Here is a 17,805-nt window from a genome sequence, read left to right on the forward strand (position 1 = left end):
ACCAAAATGATTACACAAAACCAAAATGAAGATATCCAACAAATTCGTGTAAACTATCCATACGCCTATGATGACTCAAACATAAACAAATACTCAAGAGTTCAGGTGCTTACGACGCAAGCTGCGAGACAAAATTACCATGTTGATAATCGCACATTCGCCATCCGTCTTACAGGTGGCACTAGCAGATGCCAACCCTTCCATCTTAAACGTTTAAATTAACTTCATCCTTCTTTTTAATCAAATCGCCTTTTAAATACTCTTTCCGGTCATCTGATGTAGATTCTTCCAGACATCTGCCTCGGCCAACCGAATTACAGCTGGAAGACAAGACAAGGTTGAGGCGGAACCACCTGTTTCAAATGAGACCTCTTAGCACGTCAAATTCCGGACGAATTTAGATTCATCAGGTTGTATAAGTGTTTGGACAGTCAGATGGGAATGTCGACGAATTAATTTTACTAGTGAACCTGTGCGGCTCAATGCCCCGCAAAAACATATGAATTTAGAAAACAAATTCATCGTGTTATATATTGACTCGTTGAAAATTAAATACAGTAATAATAAAGCATTAGAAGGGAAGCAATCCAGCCATTTTCTAGCTGTATGCGTATTATATTTAGTAAGTTAATAAGTGTGTTCAAGTTCAAGTATGTTACAGGGTAGTTATTTTTTTAAGACTTTTAAAAACACATTTAACAAAACATTTTATCATATCAAACCAATAGGCAGTGAATGTAGCATATACCTATGTAGCATATTTTGAGGGTCATAAAATGCTGCTTGAAGAAAACACTTTTAAAAATAAACACTGAAAAACAAAATTTTTTTCACAAAAGCACTTCCATAAATACTACGATTTTAGTCTTAAAGTTACCTTAAGGAATATTACCCTGGTCATAATTTTCCGTAATGAATATGCTTATCCTACTATTAAAAGTTGTAGCCTTACTTAAAACAACATATACATATACAATATATAGTTGCTCATGACTGAAATTGGTCTGGCTAAGAACATTGCTGCTCTTTAATTAAAGTGCTTGTGCTGCAAATGCCAATGATAACAGAAATTAGCATCTTACAATTTTAAAAGGTAACTTTGTTTCAGACGGGCAAATTTGTTGTCCTCGAAATCTAAATATGGCCTTTAGGACTTTAGATTCTACTTTACATTGTTTTTACCGTTCCGATCATGAAGCCTTGTGCCATTAATGAGGCCCTTTTTGATGTATTAATATCAATAAAACCACTGCCTCCTTTTATTAGTCTAATCTGTGTCTTGGCAATCCACTGACCTCTATATTTAAAAACTCAGTTGGATTTTCTATACGGGTGTCTCCGCCTTCGTCTGTTTTCAAGGACCCACTCTTCTTTTGGTATACTGACAATTAATTACCTAACTTGTAAAGTTCATGTAGTAATTCATTAATACTGTTAGTTTATAAGGAAAATTAGATAAAAGGTACTTGGCTTGGTGCTCTCATAACTGCAAACTCAAAATACACCCACAAGTAAAAAAGAATCAAGTTATTGGTTAAAAAAACTATGTTTGTGTAAAAACATTAGTCACATGAAGTAGATGATTTGTTTGATTTCTCGATCAGCTGTTTCGTTTCTAATGAATTAATAATGTCAAAGATTTGTGATTTTAAATACATCAATTATTATAGTAAAATTTTCTAAATATGGTAACTTATTCTCAACTAAATTTTACTATTCCCAGCATGAAAATAAAGTAGTGAGATCCATTATGAGTAAAGTTTAAGGCACACAATCCTTGATAGAAATGTAGTATACATTAACAGTCATAATACACAGCAATTATTATGTAGTGGACTTTGACTATTTTCAAGTAACAAACATATGTTTCTGTAAATAAAGATTATCTCCCTTGTTATCCTTATGGAGAAATACGAAACTTTAAAGGGCCCCAGGGCCTCAATCTCTAATAATTTCCTTAAAAAGAAGGTTTCCTGCACAACTTCACGTTACGCTCTTTCCAATGACACCAAAAACATGTCAATCGGTTCAGTAGTTTCGGAGGAGTAATTGTCACAAAAATCGTGCTTGCGTATTAAATAAGTACTAGTAAACACGTTGCTCGAAATCGAGCAATTGCAAAGATAGTAAAGTATCTATTTAAAAACAAATAAAAGTCATCATAACTTCCGATGAGTTTAAAAGACTTTGAATCGAAAAATAAACAACAGCAATTCAATAATACAGCTGATCAAAATGTAAACAATTATGTTCTTCATAAGGATAACATGGGAGCTTTAACAGCCACTGGGACAGAGCCCAAGGGACTTTTTCAAAAATGTAAGACCAGTTTGCAAATCTACGCGACTTGCTCTTTCCAATGAGACGTCAATGGATAAAATCGGTTAAGAAATGGCGGAGGAGTTCAACCGACAAAGTTTCATGTAACGTATTAATTATATAGATATCATTAAACACAAACCAACATCCAAAACTATACACATTTTAATACAACATAGATAATTTACACATTGACTGTTTACAATTAAAACAACATGTGTTCTTCAGGCATTTGACAGTTCTGGTTGTTTACATTTAAATGTCAAAGCAAATGTAATATTTAATTTATGACAACAGCTGGAGTTTCAAAACAATGTTTGTTTCCCATGTTAATCTTATGGAGAAATACGAAACTTTAAAGGGCCCCAGGTCCTCACTCTCTAATTATTTACCTAAAAAGAAAGTTTCCTGCACAACTTCACGTTACGCTCTTTCCAATGACACCAAAAACATGTCAATCGGTTCAGTAGTTTCGGAGGAGTAATTGTCACAAAAATCCTGCTTGCGTATTAAATAAGTAATAGTGGTCGTCCAGTGGTCGAAAATTCGACCAAAAACATGTAATGTATACGTATTGACTATTGGATACTGAAGTAGACATCCCATTTATATGGACCAGCTATCACAATTTTTTTAAATTAAAAACATGCAGGGGCCTAGTTGTGTTTTTAAGACACCAAAAGCGTGTCTTAAATTCTATTACATACCTTATTTTTTGTTACTGACAAAGTTGATAGGTCATAACAGTTGCTATAACTCATTCAAAAAGTTTGACTTGGTAAAGAACATCGTGTATTAGACCATAGACAAAAAGTTATAACTCTTTTTGTCTATGATTAGACATAAATTTAGTCATTTAGATCAGCGCAGTCTGTTGGTGGCTCACACCAACTACAACGAATTTAATTAAAATATGTTGACAACTTTAACATGGGGATTAAAAAAGTTCAGGCTTCTCTATTTTCACCCCACGCTGTAAATAAAACATGTGATTGGAATTTCTTCCATTTGTTTTGATTGTCTGTTTATATTTCGTTGTTATTTCGTCACCAGCATGACAACCCATAAAGCCCATGTTAAATTTATTAAAATTTCAAATTAATTTTTTGAGCTTATATTTGAGCCTATTTTAATTTTTAAAGGGATTCTGCACTTCTACAGGAAAATATCTTTCCAACGGTATGAGTAGATTTTCCCTGCGATGCACACGAGCTGAGTAAAAGGGTTTTAAAGAAACATGCTTGCCTATTAATATATAGATAGATAGATAATAATAATAATTATAATATAGATTTTAGTGGTAATTAAATATGGTTTTTAATAAACTTTTCCCTAAGAGGGGTGGGAAACTGCACAAAAGGATTGTTGCAAACTGGCAGGACATACTGGATTGAGAATATTTTTAACATTTTCTAAGTCTGTTCCTTGTGTCTTGTAGTGACGCAGCGTGAGCTCTTGATCTTTTTTTTCACTCAAATTACTTTTGTATACGATTTTAACATCCCATCTACAGATAAAAGATTAGATGAGGCGATTTTTTATTAGAAAAGAGCATCGTTTTTTTAACGAGCCACTCATAGAATGTAATGGTATGTAATGGTTTAAAATTGTATATTCCTTCTGTAGTTTTTGTTGCTGTGATAGTTTATGTGAAATATTCAAGCTACGGATTGATCGCGCCCGTGTTGAAGCGAACCGTTTTTCGGTCCGGCCGCGAGTAGCTGTGAGCAGCCCGTGGTAGGCAAGAACGCCAGCGCTAAAGGTGCATTGTCCCTGAAGCGACTCTTGCGATAGTAGCTGAGCGATAGTAGCTGAGCACTGGTTAGCGTTGTTTCAAATGGAACCATTGTCCTTGACGCGACTGCGACTGGAGCGGCTAGCGGCTGAACACAGCGACTGTAGCGGGTCTGCTCTGAGGGGAGTCAGAGTCGCAGTCGCTGAGCGATTTGTGTTGTGTGTAGACTTGTTTTGGTCGTAATGTTTTCAAAGAATACAAAACTGCTTTCTACCCCTGAATAAGATGAAAAGCTGTTAGTACAGAATAAGTATTGAATAAATACTTGAAGATTTAAAACGTGGGGCGCATGCTAATTTAGAATTATCTTCACCTATTGAACTATTATTATCCATTGCATGCTCCCCACATTTTTCGTTTTAAATCTTACAAGTATTTATCCTCTCCACGTATTTATAAATTATTTTTACTTTTGAGTGTGTTAAAAAACGTGGTATTTTTAAAAATTATTTTTATTTATAATTATTTTCTACTAATTTTAGAAATAATTTTAGTATTTAGTTGAATTGATATATTTAGGCCTACATTCTTCCAAAATGTAAACATGAAAAATTTGGAAGCCCATGGGGCTTAGCCCAAGGGAAATATGAAAATTAAATTATAAAATATTGCATTATCATCCATTTTTGAGCTATGTTTCAAGTTTCAATTCTCTAGCTCGTCGGGAAGTTAGTTATTGATTGCAAAGTTTGTACCGGACAAGAAAGTGAGCTAATAAAAACGTTATAAAATTAGCTGGTGTCATGGCACTCATGGCACCAATTCACTCGAAAAGTCAGCAAAATGAACAAAATCGCTCTAGAACAATCGCTTCAGGGACAATGACATGGTTAACTACTATCGCCGAGCTACTATCGCTGAGCTACTGTCGCTCAGCTACTATCGCAAGAGTCGCTTCAGGGACAATGCACCTTAAGATGGGCGGGATAGGGAAAATCGCGACGCGCGCCTACTTTTATTTTGTTTCCAGACGACATGATTTTTTTAGGACGAATGAACGATTGAATTGTATTCTCTAAAGGTGCATTGTCCCTGAAGCGACTCTTGCGATAGTAGCTGAGCGATAGTAGCTCAGCGATAGTAGCTGAGCACTGGTTAGCGTCGTTTTAAATGGGACCATTGTCCTTGACGCGACTGCGACTGGAGCGGCTAGCGGCTGAACACAACGACTGTAGCGGGTCTGCTCTGAGGGGAGTCAGAGTCGCAGTCGCTGAGCGATTTGTAGGTGTGGACGGGTTTTGGTCGTAATGTCTTCAAAGAATACAAAACTGCTTTTTACCCCTGAAGAAGATATGAGATATGTACATAATATTAAATCACTACTATTATAAATTATAAATATAAAAAAAACTTTTTCAAAATGCAACGTTTTTTAACGCACTATAAAGTACAGAAAATGTATTGAATAAATACTTGAAGATTTAAAGAAAAACGTGGGGCGCATACTAGTTTTACGATTATCTTCACCTATTGAACTATTATTATCCATTGCATGCGCCCCACGTTTTTCGTTTTAAATCTTACAAGTATTTATTCTCTCCACATATTTATAAATTATTTTTACTTTTTAGTGCGTTTAAACAGTATTTTTTTAAATTACTTTTATTTATAATTATTTTATACTTTTTAGTCTTTAATGTGTAAATATGTTAAATCTATTTTACATGGCCTGTTAATACATAACCGACACTTATCATATCACATGTTTTATGTAATCATATGTTTTATCTTTCCTTTGAGCTGATTTTAATATTTACAGCTGACTTCAATTGATATATTTAAGCCTACATTCTTCTTCTAAAATTTAAACGTGAAAAATTTGGAAGTCCATGGGGCTTAGCCCAAGGGAAATATGAAAATTAAATGATATAATATTGCATTGTCGTCCATTTGTGAGCTATTTTTAAAGTTTCAATTCTCTAGCTCGTCGGGAAGTTAGTTATTGATTGCAAAGTTTGTACCGGACAAGAAAGTGAGCTAATAAAAACGTTTTAAAATTAGCTGGTGTCATGGCACTTATACAGTAGCACCAATTCACTCGAAAGTCAGCAAACAATGAACAGAATCGCTCTAGAACAATCGCTTCTGGGACAATGACATGGTTAGCTACTATCGCTGAGCTACTATCGCTGAGCTACTGTCGCTCAGCTACTATCGCAAGAGTCGCTTCAGGGACAATGCACCTTAATAGATTGTGGTTCTTTCGGAATTAATTTCATTCTTACTTTCACATCAGGTATATTTTTAAAACACGATTAACTTCAACTTTTAGTGTTATTTTCTTGTCAGTGACATGTTTTATTTTATTTTATTAAAAAACAAATTGGAATATTTCCCTAACACATTTGTATAATATTTTAAAACATTTTTTGGCTTTTGAAATAAATTTGGATAGAGGGTCATAACAGTCCAATTACTGTAATAATTAGAGATTGGTCTCATGTTTATAAATTAAAATGAAATAAAAGGCAATAAGAACACTTTCAACGAATCAAAATAATTTATTATTATTAAATATACATTATCTATTTGAACTCAAATAAGATAAAAAACATTATATACAAACATTAACACCTTAATAACATTTATGTCTAGATTTTTAGATCTTAAATCCTAAACTTTTCTAAACAAAATCAGTTTGGTTAATTTTTTCTTAACCCAAGATTAGGCAAGTTGGAAGCACTTGTAGCTTCCCTGGCTTTGTGATTGCCAATTACCTTTAAAAATAAACTACCAATTGCTTTAATTAGCATTACTCGATGGTTTACTTCGTCTAAACCATTTGCTGGGTGGTTTTTAAAAATCAAATCTTTGAAATGACTACTAGTCTGAATGAGTACTTTTTGGGTGTTCAAGTTACGATCCGACTGAATGTCAACCAACTTGTAAATAAATTGAATTATTTTGAATACCTCTACTGATACTCTCACCAACTTACCTTCAGAGATGAAATCTGTAAAGTGAGTATAACTACTCAAATCTGTGCTATCTGTCGTTAACAAATTGAGACACTCAGTACACTTTACCTTCTTAGAAACTTTGTTTACAACAAATCCAGCAATATAGAACATTATGTTTTCTTTGTAGTATGATTGCCCCAAACCTTCACTAAGCACAGATACTATACAGGATGTTACCATCTTGGAACATTGGGAACATTTTAAAACTGAAAGTCCAGTGCATTAAAATATCAACAAACGATGGCAGAGATGATAAGACGCCCAACTCAAGTGTGCGCTGCTCGTAAACAAACAAAAAACATCTCGATCCTATCAATGCCTGGCAGTGCTACCACTGCATTCACGAAAAATCCCAGATTTCGGGTTGTCATTCATGAAATTTACCCGTTAAAATCTCCAAATATTCTTCTTGTTTTTAAAGTATGGCAAATAATCAATTTGATTTGAATGAACATTGGTCGTTTGTATAGCTGAAAACAAATTTATAAATTTAATCTTAAACTTGATTGTTAATTTTACTCCTAAAGTACATGTGGAAAGGAAAGTATGTATTTTCGATAAGATCCCATACAAATACTTATTAATAAACGTTCTAGATTGTTTTCTGAAAATGCATATCGACAAAGCTACACAACCGGGACCGGGTACTCCGGGAGTGGCCGCGCGGTGGCGGCGCGGTACCGTCCCACGCTCGTTTCCAAACGATTTAATAATGACGCAATCATTTTATCACAAATTGGTTGATTTGAAAGTTAAGATCAACTCATTGGCTACAACTTTCCCGCTAGAAGTTTGTTTGTAACCTAAAAATAAAAATTTTCCTCCCTTAGTGACTTTTCCATGTCAGTCTCTGGTAAGTCTTCTATATTTTCAATTATTAAAATTCGAAATAATTATTACAATAAAAGATATTTATACTGTCAGAATCCGATGTTTATGTAGATTAAGAATATATAAGTTTTATTTGACTGGAGCTTTTCCGTTGAGCTACAACAGCGAGTAAACTGCAGCGCGCACGATACTGAAATACGCCCGAATTCGTTCTTGCCTACCACCGCTTTCCAGCACGGACCGTTTTTGTCCCATTTAGCGATCACTCCAGAAGTCTACCTCGATGGATAGTTTATGTGAAATATTCAAGCTACGGATTATGAAAATTGTTTTATTTTAGTTAGACTTCGCAAAATAGTTCACGTATTCGACAAATGTTAGTGCTTTACATCACTATGTTGGCATAGTATCTCAATAATAACGTAAATTTCTGCTATAAAACTGGAATGGATTTTTTTTTGTTTTTCCATAGTAAAATGTATAAGCCAAGCATGGTCAGTGGGGTTGTGATACAATTGTGTATCTTTATTAATTTGTAATATCAGCAGATTTTTACTTTTATTACAATAATTTATAAACCACAATGTCTGGGCTTGGTCTAGTTCAGATACATGTCTTACCAACACATACAGGGACAAAGCAGCATGTTACCGCATTTCCTTTGTTCCCCTTCGATAATGTCAACCCTTTGTTTGAATTAGGTCAGTCGGCCCCTACCCATCCTCAGGCTGGCCTGGAAACACCTCGTTTGATAAGGGTGTTCTCTAGTACGTCTAGCACCTTGCATCCAGCCTGTAATAATAGCGGGCCCAACCCTCTACCCTGAGGTATCCCGAAAACTCGCGGCGGCTGTGCTTGTGCGTGTGCGTATGTACGTATGGCACCTGCCCGCCACGTGCCTTCAAATTGCAATTCGGAAGCGGCTGTTAAATTTGATCAATTGGTGGTTTAGAAGGTTATTCACCTTGCCAGTTGTTCGCCATATGCAGATGCACTTGTTTATTTCGCAGCCCTGTTATTACCTGGACATCTCACATCTGCTTGTAATGTATCTCGCGAACCACCTGTACCTGTTTATATTTGTGGTCACTGACTCTGGATGGTTTAGGCTGACATTGACGTTTAGCTGTTTTCTTTAGCTAATTTATTTATGCTCCACAAAACATACCTAATTTTTGCTTTTTGTTCAGCCACCGAAGCCTGTTTTAATTGGGTGTCACTGACTCGGGCTGAAGGTTATGATTACGAGTCGACAAATTAAAACTATATACACGTATATACATATATATATCGTATGATTACTACGAAATATAAAAGGTCAGCCAGATGGTTTTACCATAGAACTATTTGATCTCGATTTCCATCTTGGTAAACACCTGAGCTGATTCAAAAATCATTTAGTTCCCGAGATTGGCAAGTTTATTTGTTATCAAATGTATTATAATATTGTAAGAAAAGTCTTGCTGTTAGAATGAAAATCTATGAAAAATATATACTTTTAAAATATTTTTTGAGCAAACTGTATTAAATTGTCGTTCCATTTCACTTTTTGCATGAGATGCATTGCACGCTTGGAGACGACTGCGTGGTCTCCTGAACATAATTGGGTATTTTATGGGTGTTATACATTTTTAGAGCCTCTCTGCTTCTTTACTTGCATAGATTCTCTCCCTTGTCCGTCCCCGGACCCAGGCTGGTGATCATTGACTCACGAGGTACTCAGCGCTGTTCGTGTTCTGTGTTCAGTATGCGCACGCACGTCTCGCACGTTGCACGCGTCACTCCAGGGGACGCACGCGCGTGACGTCACGACTGACACGCACTGCGACCGTGACGTCATCCACACGATTTATGTTTTGTCTTTGACTCGGGACCGACAAAATAGAACAAAGTATGTGTCATAGGTATTGGGATAATCAATACATTTGTGATCATTAGTGCAGTAACACCATTTACTATACAGAAGTACTCCTAATAATACAATAGTGGGATGCAATAATAGATATTCGTTGAGCACGTGATACATTATGAAAACTCTTCAAGGGGTTAAAGGAGCTTTAAGAGTAAATCTGTCACTTCTCCAAAATCCAAGTAAAAATCTACTTAATTTACACGATTTGTAAAAACATTAGACAAGTAATCACATAGCCAAATCCGATATCTTTATTTGAAGTTACAGTATTACTAAAGCCGGGTTTTCCTAGGCGCGGAGTCGGCCAGCGGAGAGAGGAACGCGGAGAGCGGACTCAGCTTGTCTTAGGCAATTTAATGTTACTGTTTTCCTAGAAGCGGAGCGGAATGCCATGTTAATTTCAATTCCGCTCTCCGCGTTCCTCTCTCCGCTGGCCGACTCCGCGCCTAGGAAAACCCAGCTTTAGTAAACTCGGACAAACCAAACTCAAAAACTCACCTAGTAATCGCTTCATTACTTGACTCATTGTTGAAGTTGAGCAACTCAGTCATAGAATTATCAGGAGTATCATGTTAAATCGACGAAAACCCGATTTTAACCGAGCCTACTAATGTGGGAGTGGGACCTGTATGTCACCTACTGTTGTTGTAGAATTAAACATGTTTTTGCACGTTACGTATCCCAATACATTTCCCATATCGGATTCGGTAGTATTTTCTCTGATCAGCTGGCGAACTGTACTGAGGCGTTCCCATGATCGTACTCGCCAATTTTCTTCTCCGACAACTGGTGGACAGGTTTCACCATTAAATAATCTAATACTTAGGCTATATACAACGATGGGTTTCAATGGTGACTACTACGACTTTATCCGGTTCACGTTACTATACGACGCTTTATAGGCAATGTGACATCACAAATCTCGACACAAGCGACCACACCTGACATAACTTTCAACCAGGATGTCAGTATGTCGCACCCTACAGACATCACAATTGCAACGTTGAAGGGTTTCCGACGGTGACATCATAGAGGCATTGGTTGTAAAGCCTAATTATAACGTGACGTCACACAGTGGCCTTCACTGACAAGTGCAGGATCACGTGTTTTGTCACATGACTGAGGCCAACGTGTTGTGACTGCATCTGGTGCAGTGTTAGTAGATGAATAATGTTTTCCAGTCCTTGGAGGCTAGCAGTCATCTTACTTTCAAACAGCTGCTGAAGAGTTGCTTATCATCAAAAATATTTTTTCAAACACAAGTGATTGTAATTTTAAATATCTAGGGAAGTTATGAATATACTCGGTAATGATCGAAGTTGCAGGTTAGAATTTGGTCAATTATTTTTTCATACTGCATTAAAGTTTGATTTACTATTATACTTCGTTCAAACAGCCGTGGCTCCTGACGGATTAGGTGAACCCATAGAAACCCTTATTGTCTGTGCTTGGGGCCTCCTTATCCCTCAGTTGCCACGGCTGTTTGAACGGAGTATAATAACTATTCATATAAAGTGTTGTATAACTCCTTACCTTAGTAAGAAATTTCAGTAGACATTTCAACTTTTCTATTTTTTGACATAGCTAAAGCTGATGTTCAGTTTTTTACTGTTAATTTTGATAACCCAATAAAAATATAATTTTTGTTTAAAATTAGAACTTCAAATCGAAGCCAAAAAATACAGTTCGAATTGGTTCCTAATTGCATTTAATTATAAATGTCCAAATCCTTTTGAAGTTTGAAGCTTCTTCGAGTAGTCATTGAACTTTACTTGTTTCCAGTTGATAGTTCCAACAACTTTTTAAAGTACAGTAGGCCATACAAGTTTCAGAATAATGTGGGTGAAATTTAGTGGAATAGTTTGATATGTTTGCATAAAAAGTGTGGCATGCAACTCATGTACCCCAGAATAGAAGAAAGGGGTTTAACATTTTGTATGTAGTATGGTTGTTTATGAGTTCGAAAAATGTGTTTAAAATCTTGGTATAAACATAGATTATGTTGCAAATATAAAAATCATATTTTACTGTATCAAAAATAAATATTCTATAAAAAATGTTTTACAAACTATTTAAGTTTTTTGTCGGAATTACTATGCATGTTCGTTTGCGGATACGCGAAATATATAATCTATACTATTATATAAAAATCTAATGGTGCCTGTCTGTATGTGTGTTACTAATAGGTGCAAAAACTACTGAACCAACTGGGCTTAAACTTTACAAAAATATAGCTACCATACCAAGGACCATTATAGGACTATTCACATTTCGATACTGACCGTAGGCTTTGCCCCTTTGGCTTTAACAGTTCTGAAGTGAACATTTTAAAAGTAAATATTGAATGGTCTCCATGGCTGAAATGAGAATACTCACAATGTTTACATTTGCTTTGACATTTCAATGTAAACAAGAAGAACTGCTAAACTGCATATTTCACAATTTCAGACAGCTGATACAAAGAAATTAAATATTATATTTTCCAAAACTATGAGGAAGGTTTATTTTAATCTGAAACTATGTCAATGATTATAGAAAAAAAGATTCTATAACCATTGCTGTATCAACTTCAGCTCTGCTTTGGATTTTTTAAAGCGTCTAAGTTATGAAAATAATGTTATTGATATGTTTTCATGAAAACAGTATGAAAATTACAATGTATAGATGTTTTGTATGAATTTGGAGGCTACTTTAAATAAATTCTAACTGCTTAACATGTGTTAGATTAACTTAACATAACTTGCACATCACATTGTTTTTTATATGTATATTTAGGTAAATTGAGTTATTGTGTTTTGCTAAACCTATGCTTAAATTAAACTAAAGAATATCATCAATAACTAAATTGTACGTTGATTTTGTTTTCTAAAATCTGTTGTATATGTGTAACTATATTTAATTATCAAATGGTAATACAAAATACTCTTATTTTATCTTAACATAGATTTCAGTTCACTTTTACTTTATTTGATACATTTATTATTTATGTTTTGCCACACCACTGATTAAATTAAACCAAGGAAAATATCATAAAACTAAGCAGTACACAGTGTTCTTTTGTTTCTAAAATCAATGAAATATCTGTTACTATGTTTACTTAATGGTAAGTGTGAAAATGTAAAGCAAAGGCAATGGAAGATTGAACTGATTAAAAGAACTGGTTTGTATATTAAGTTTTTTGTTGATATTTTTGTAGGGTAGAATCAGAGATGCAATGAAACATATACTGTATTTGCTATTATATTTTTTAGTCCTCGATGCTTTGATAATCATATTAGTTTTGTCTGATTTTTTATAGTACCTATAGATATAGTTTCTTTAATATTTCAAAAGACAGTATTGATAAGGCACAGCAATATTTCTAAAGTTTATAACAGCTGACTTAGTTTTGCTAATGATTTATTGTGAGTGAAGAATCTGAAGATGGAAGGATTTGTGATTTAATATAAATAAGGGTGAAATTTAAAAAAATGATCATTTAAATTTAATAATTAGTATTTTTGCAACTTCAATATTGAAATTTAAAATGTCAATAATAAATTGAAAGATATGTAATTAAGGGAGATGAAGGTAAATGATGTATGTCAAAGTTTTAGTCGAAGATTTGGTCAGTTTTTCTCATATCAGCCTTTAAAGATTTAAAATTAATCAAAACCAAAATGGTGGTATCCACTACTTATCAGATTTAAAAGTCATAACTTAAACGTTTCTATTAAGGCCATAAAAGTTGAATTTTGTTTCTAAAAGCGTTGGCGGATGTTTAACTATTATATGCAACAGATGTAAAGATTATAATGTTTCTATTTTGTGTCCTCTTTCCGTTGCAAAGCAAAGGTACAACAGCTAGTGTATCGATAAAATGGATTAATGGAGTAACCTTCTGACTCGATAAACTCATTCACATACAAGCATCTACTAACAGTTCCCTAGTGTCCTTGTCCTGAACTTTAAAGGGTATCGCCCTTTGTCTCAAAACTGTACTAGTATCCTGTTTGTACAGTACTGAATGTGAATATGATCTAAACGTTTAATGAATAGCTAAATGATAAATAGTGCCCAAACTTGTATTTAGAGAATGATAATTCATTGATGCAAAATATAATGTGACCTGTAATTTGAAATTTTCGAACTATTAATACTATTAAGCCTATACACTGTACTTTCCATGCTAAATTGAAGAGGAAATGAACAAAAAACTGTTCTTATATCTTACTAATATTATAAATGTGAAAGTTTGTGTGTTTGTTTGTTTGTTTGTTTGTTTGTTTGTTTGTTTGTGTGTTTGAAGTTCAATCACGCATAAACCACTAGACGGATTGGGCTGAAATTTGGCATGATGATAGCTTACATTCCCGATTAACATATAGGCATATTCTTATCTCAAAAATCCTTTCGGGCTCCGCCCCAGTGGCTCTGTAATTCCCCATGTTAACCTTATGAGTATTCATATTCAAAGGGAATTAAAGAAATTAGTCAGCTGTTTCAACTAAAAAAGTTAGTTCCATGATATTTTATGATACTTGATTACTTGATATGGAAAAGCATTAAAAAGTTATAAGATTTACCAACAGGGTGCAGCACTATATTTTTTTTGAATTTATGAAAACAGCTAATTTGAACTAAGCAGCAACAAAAAACTGTGATTCGCAATGAGAACTGTCAAAGTAGGATTGTTTACAGTTATGTTTATGTTTTTAATTTCATGAATAATTTGTGATATTTTGCGAATTGTTGGTAATTTAATTTTCTCTATTGTTTAGGTGAAGTGGTAGAACATTATGGCTCTGGTAGATGTGTAATACTATAGAATACTGTAAATTTAAAAAAGCAAATTTTATCAAACTGTGTCCTCCCTTATTGCAAACGCAAGAGTGTAGGAGTTTTGCCAACGGGTATCAGGTAGAAAGGGTCCCCATCCATGAATTCCACATACTGCGGAGTTTTGCCAACGGTTGCGGGTTGCGCGAGAGGGGGAGGAGGAGAGAGAGAGATTACACGTGACCGTGAGGGTGGCTTCCGCTAGGGGTGGACAAACCAGGCAGGATGCTGACTGTGTTCAAAGTAATGGAGTTATGGACTTCTGACTGTGAAAGGATATGTATTGAATTTTTAACCTAACCTAACCTAACCTAATCTAACCTAACCTAACCTAACCTAACCTAACCTAACCTAACCCACTGCGACAAGCGCATAACTGCCAAGCGTAGACAACCCTGACAATCGCTCTCCTTCCCTCCGTCACACTCTTTCTCCCACCACCACCGTTGGCAAATCTCCGCACCAAGAGGTGGCCGAAGGCATCCCCCCCATCTACCTGACACCCGTTGGCAAAACTCCGGTTCCCCAAACGCAAAGCTTAACTGCAATAAGCATTTTATACTTATATTCCAACCCCGTACGAAGGACGGGTGCTCTGCTAGTAGCTCCATATATTTTGATCACAAATCCACAACTAACCAATTGAAACTTATGGTTCTACTAATAATGAATTTCATGGTATGGGCACAGTAAAATTTGAAACATTAAAATACAACCCCTTCCCATTGTACATTTTCAATACTATATTCGATCCAAAACAATGCTAGATCCGATTTCCATGCGTAATCAAAATAACCCACATTGTCAATGGGAACACCAAAACTAGGATGTTACGGTCGACATGCGCGCCAAATTTTCGCGCCAGTTGCGCTGCCAACCCAGAGGCCTGGTACCGGACCTTGGATGACGTCACGCGCAAATTAGGTTTGGCAGCGTGACGGCGGCGTGACATGACGGTTGGCGCGCTGGCGGGCAATACTCCCCCGCGCTGAGTCACATTTGCCTCGCGCGGGAACACAACACAACACGACCAGCTGTCCTTGAGCCAGAGTGATGAGTGAAATAAACGCTCCTGCTACCGCTACGGTCTAATTGAATACATTGACGGGCTAAATGCAGAAACTGAGAAAGAGGTCGTGCAAATTGCGCCAAAAGTCCCTTAATTGCGCCAAGCCCTCAAAGGGCCCCCCAAAAGTTCTAGTTGCGCTAAGCCCAAGCCAGGTAGGGTTGAGTTGCTGACAGAAGGAATGTTCTTGTTTACGTGTCATCCTAACCTTACCTAACCTCGCACAACCTAACCTAATCTAACCTAACGTAATGTAACCTAACCTAACCTCCTCACAGTCAAAGGGGGCCGCCACTTGGTGCAGTTAATGCACTATCGGGTGGCTCCTTGGAGTAGTTGGCACAATTCAGGCATACAGTACCCTACTTCCTGACTCAGGTCAGTTGGCGCAATTAATGCCCACCCGGTTGGATATACAAGGGAAGTAGACCGTGTTATGTTATGGACGAAGTATAAAATGAGATGGAAGAAAAGGCATTATGATTTTTCCTTTTTAATGATAAGGCCATAGAATAGTACCACGAATCCTTACTTGCAATTTATCTACTTGGCCTCTTTAGATCCAAAACGGAGACCAACGAGTACATTGCAGATGTGTCGTATTAAAATGAAAAATACAAGGAAATTAAACCCTTCAAGTATTCATTGGCCGAAGAGGCCCCAAATTCTCTCCCAAAACGTACCAGAAGAAATTATGCATGTCAAATATTATTACAAAACAATCATGATTGTAAGCATTTTAAAACTTTTGATGCATCATTGCACCTTCGTTGACAAATGAAGACCAACGATGTCTGAGTTCTATTTCAAGATGTACTTTAGAAGAAAGTCTGCCACACAAATATTACAAAGGAACGATTGCAAGTATTCTTAGGACCTACAAGATTTCAAAGTCATGAGACTGCCCTCAACGTTTGTTCACAAATCTAGAACAAAACTAGCTCTCCTCTTAAGCCACGTTATTTTTACACATAGTGAACTTAATCTCATAACACCTCATCTCAATGGTGGCCACCTTCCATTTTAAATGAGTTTTCTGGATCACTCCACTCTGAAGTTGGGTCATATCATCATTTATGAAACGTTATAACCAGGGTGTCGGACACATTCACATTTTGCTGTCCGTTGTGTTTTTGGTACGAGTTCCCTAAAGCTAGGCGCCCACCGGGCAACCCAGCGGGTGACGCGACGCGACGCGGAGAAAAACTTCCGTCCGTCCGCTTCTCCAGGGTTCGCGCCCACCAAGCAACTCTAGCGGAAGCGCGGGGCAGCGCGGAGAATTATTCTTTTGGAGGGGATGCACAGTGCACTTCGATTCGGACCCGAACACTCCCGAAGGGCTCGCGATACTTTCCGAAAACACCCGAATGAGCGGCAGACGAGGGGCAGACGCCGTTTCCGTGCCTCTACCCCGCGCCCACCAGGCAACTCAACGGAGGCGCGGCAACACGAGAGGAAGAAATTCTCTACCGAATTCTCACTGCCGGATTCGAGAAGAAGTTTTTTTTCCGCGCCGCGTTGCGCCACCCGCTGGGTTGCTAGGTGGGCGTCAGTCCATAAGATAACATGGCACGGATACGTGGCAACTTTTTTCCACGGCGTCGCGCCGCGCCGCGTCACCCGCTGAGTTGCCCGGTGGGCGCCTAGCTTTAGTCTCCGATCTATCCCCCAAAGGAAGTTCCAACAACCGGTGAGCTAGAACCCTCCCCTCAAGACAATAACATAATTACAGTACCACCAGACGGTGACAGCTGTCCTAACTGCGTAGTTGTAGCGGAACAGGAAACACCGAAGTCGTCGCAGGAAGATGTCTTGATACTAGGCGATGTTTGCATATGTCGCCAGCTGTAGCAGTCAGCTGTTCAGTCACGTGATCTGGTACCGCTAGTTCTCTAATTGTTGCGCAAATTGGCGCCACAATCTCGTGTGGGTAATTGAGGAATTGGCGCGTCATGGGTTGGCATTCCGCGGGAAACTTGTCCTGCCTAACTTAGTCTAACTGTAAATTGTTTGGATTGTCTCGAAACTCCGTACTTTGGGCTTGGTGAGTGAAGGGAGTCTTTTCAAAAAGAGGATGACCACTATAATTAAAAATTGATTCATT

The sequence above is a fragment of the Macrosteles quadrilineatus genome, unplaced genomic scaffold (genome assembly GCF_028750875.1).
Source record: "Macrosteles quadrilineatus isolate MER2022 unplaced genomic scaffold, UCM_ALF_1.0 Scaffold_2__2_contigs__length_208266976, whole genome shotgun sequence".
Lineage (NCBI taxonomy): Eukaryota > Metazoa > Arthropoda > Insecta > Hemiptera > Cicadellidae > Macrosteles > Macrosteles quadrilineatus.